Source organism: Ornithodoros turicata, unplaced genomic scaffold (assembly GCF_037126465.1).
Source record: "Ornithodoros turicata isolate Travis unplaced genomic scaffold, ASM3712646v1 Chromosome207, whole genome shotgun sequence".
NCBI lineage: Eukaryota > Metazoa > Arthropoda > Arachnida > Ixodida > Argasidae > Ornithodoros > Ornithodoros turicata.
Genome location: NW_026999335.1, coordinates 6,847 through 10,919, shown reverse-complemented (window position 1 = coordinate 10,919; position 4,073 = coordinate 6,847).

The following is a 4,073-nucleotide window of genomic DNA, read 5'->3' as shown; positions in this document are numbered from 1 at the left end:
GGCGGCTGTTGATCCTCGCCGGAAGCTCCCGCTCCCGAAGGAGGAGTCATCAGACGTAGCGTTCGGCCGCTGCGGACCTCCAGAGGGTAGCGTATGGGGCGGGGAATAAGCAGAGGAGTCCTTTGGTTCCGCACCTCCACCAAATATGTAGAGCGGAAGAGCGCAGGTAGGCGTGACCGTAGGAATAGGTTTATTCAGACAGCCGCGCGGGAGTGGCGCGAGTCATCGTCGTCATCTGACGTGTCGTTATCTTCACTACAATATTCAAAATGCGCCGGAAATGGAAGAATCAAGCTGAAAACATCTTAGATCGTGAAAACAGTGCTAAATAGCGTTTTTAGAGCGATGGCGACGTTGAGAATACGACTATTGAAAATGCGCTGGAAATGGAAAAATCAAGCTGAAAACGTCTGAGATCGTGAAAACAGTGCTAAATGGTGTTTTTAGAGCGATTGGCGACGTGGAGAATACCAATATTCAAAATGCGCCAGAAATTCCAAAAATCAAGCTGAAAACGTCTGAGATCGTCAAAACAGTGCTAAATAGCGTTTTTACAGCGATATGCGACGTGGAGAATACGGATATTCAAAATGCGCCGGAAATGAAAAAATCAGTTGGAAACGTCTTAGATCGTGAAAACAGTGCTAACTAGCGTTTTTAGAGCGATTGCCGACGTGGAGAATACCAATATTCAAAATGCGCCAGAAATTCCAAAAATCAAGCTGAAAACGTCTGAGATCGTCAAAACAGTGCTAAATAGCGTTTTTACAGCGATATGCGACGTGGAGAATACGGATATTCAAAATGCGCCGGAAATGAAAAAATCAGTTGGAAACGTCTTAGATCGTGAAAACAGTGCTAAATCGCGTTTTTAGAGCAGCTGGCGACGTGGAGAATATTCAAAATGCGCCGGAAATGGAAAAATCAAGCTGAAAACGTCTGAGATCGTGAAAACAATGCTAAACACCGTTTTTAGAGCGATTGGCGACGTGGAGAATACGAATATTCAAAATGCGCCGGAAATGGAAAAATCAGTTGAAAACGTCTGAGATCGTGAAAACAGTGCTAAATAGCGTTTTTAGAGCGATTGGCGACGTGGAGAATACGAATATTCAAAATGCGCCGGAAATGGAAAAATCAGTTGAAAACGTCTTAGATTGTGAAAGCTGTGCTAAATAGCGTTTTTAGAGCGATGGCGACGTGGAGAATACGAATATTCAAAATGCGCTGGAAATTAAAAAATCAAGCTGAAAACGTCTGAGATCGTGAAAACAGTGCTAAATAGCGTTTTTAGAGCGATTGGCGACTTGGAGAATGAATATTCAAAATGCGCCGGAAATGAAAAAATCAGTTGAAAACGTCTTAGATTATGAAAACAGTGCTCAATAGCGTTTTTAGAGCGATGGTGACGTGGAGAATACGAATATTCAAAATGCGCTGGAAATGAAAAAATCAGTTGAAAACGTCTGAGATCGTGAAAACAGTGCTAAATAGCGTTTTTAGAGCGATATGCGACGTGGAGAATACGAATATTCAAAACAGGGTGTCGAACCGCAAAAAATACGGGTTCGGTTCGGGTTCGGGTTCGCGTTGTTTTGATTTCGTTCCGGTTCAGTTCCGGTTCGGCCAGGCCAGAAATCGAACCGGTTCGCAAACCGGTTCGCAGCCCCGAACCGGTTCGCGAACCGGTTCAACGCTTCAGTTATATATATATGTTCCATAAAACTGCTTTTATCAGGAAATGTGTGGCTAATAGCTTACTGCTGTTGTCTGCATTGACGTGTCCAGCGGTGAGGTAGCCCTTTAGTGAGAGAAATGAGAAATGGATGAACACTTATTGCAACTAGAGTTCACGCTGTTGAAGCGGTGTAGTCCTGCTACTTTCTGTTCCCAAAATGTCTTTTTTCACACGCACAGTGCCAGCAAGATACACTTAAAGGAAGCCTAATAAGATGGACAGCGTAACATAGACGACAGTACTTGCCGGCACACTGCTTTCGCAGCGTGAATCGATCTGAAACCGTACTGAAGCATGTCGAAAATAAGCCTGCAAGCCTTACTCTGTCAGAGCTCACAGCAGTGTACTTGTTAATCCACAACACAACGGCAATGTGTCACGACGACACAATTGCGCTACCAATAAGCAGAACCACATTTACTTTTCAAAGCACGACCAATCAAACAGGCACCGTTCTGCGTACGCTCCTTCTCCACTTCTCATGTTTCTGACTTGTTTAATTTGTGCTGCTCACGTGTAAAGGGAAATCTTGGGCTCTTACTTGATCACATATTCGTCCTGTAGAGCTATATAACTGGCCTACTCCATTTATGTTTCATTCGTCCGCGTGGCACCTGGTCTCTGAAGAGTAGACGCCGCACCGCGTGCGTGGGGCGCTAGCCGCGGCACTCACAAGGACAACTGCGCTTCAACATGTTAAAACGACGCTGAAAGTATACTTACTATACGTCGTCGTCTGACTGCTAGGTGAACATTTTTGAAATTTATTATATAGGCGCGTGATGATGATACCAATGTGTCTTCGTTCGGGGATAGAGAGGAACTCTTATGCTGACTTCTTTTATGTCCGAACCGTTTTGTTGCGAACCGGTTACCGCTATTATTTTTTACGGTTCTGCTCCGGTTCGGGTTCAACAGTGTCATGAAAATTTCGGTTCGGGTTCGGGTTCGGTTCCGGCAAAAATAACGGTTCGGGTACGGTTTTCGGTTCGGGTTCGGGTTCGGTTCGACACCCTGATTCAAAATGCGCCGGAAATGGAAAAATCAGTTGAACACGTCTCAGATCGTGAAAACAGTGCTAAATAGCGTTTTTAGAGCGATTGGCGACGTGGAGAATATTCAACATGCGCCGGAATTGGAAAAATCAAGCTGAAAACGTCTGAGATCGTGGAAAAAGTGTTAAATACCGTTTTTAGAGCGATTGGCGACGTGGAGAATATTCAACATGTGCCAGAAATCGAAAAATGAAGCTGAAAACGTCTGAGATCGTGAAAACAATGCTAAATAGCGTTTTTACAGCGATATGCGACGTCGAGAATACGAATATTCAAAATGCGCCGGAAATGAAAAAAATCAGTTGAAAACGTCTGAGATCGTGAAAACAGTGCTAAATAGCGTTTTTACAGCGACAAGCGACGTAGAGAATACGAGTATTCAAAATGCACCGGAAATGAAAAAATCAGTTGAATACGTCTTAGATCGTGGAAACAGTGCTAAATAGCGTTTTTAGAGCAATTGCCGACGTGGAGAATATTCAAAATGCGCCGGAAATGGAAAAATCAAGCTGAAAACATCTTAGATCGTGAAAACAGTGCTAAATCGCGTTTTGAGAGCGATTGGCGACGTGGAGAATACGAATATTCAAACACGGGCTGGAAATGGAAAAATCAGTTGAAAACGTCTGAGATCGTGAAAACAGTGCTAAATAGCGTTTTTAGAGCGATGGCGACGTTGAGAATACGACCATTGAAAATGCGCTGGAAATGGAAAAATCAAGCTGAAAACGTCTGAGATCGTGAAAACAGTGCTAAATGGCGTTTTTAGAGCGATTGGCGACGTGGAGAATACCAATATTCAAAATGCGCCAGAAATTCCAAAAATCAAGCTGAAAACGTCTGAGATCGTCAAAAGAGTGCTAAATAGCGTTTTTACAGCGATATGCGACGTGGAGAATACGGATATTCAAAATGCGCCGGAAATGAAAAAATCAGTTGGAAACGTCTTAGATCGTGAAAACAGTGCTAAATAGCGTTTTTAGAGCGACTGGCGACGTGGAGAATATTCAAAATGCGCCGGAAATGGAAAAATCAAGCTGAAAACGTCTGAGATCGTGAAAACAATGCTAAACACCGTTTTTAGAGCGATTGGCGACGTGGAGAATACGAATATTCAAAGTGCGCCGGAAATGGAAAAATCAGTTGAAAACGTCTGAGATCGTGAAAACACTGCTAAATAGCGTTTTTAGAGCGATTGGCGACGTGGAGAATACGAATATTCAAAATGCGCCGGAAATAGAAAAATCTGTTGAAAACGTCTTAGATTGTGAAAACAGTGC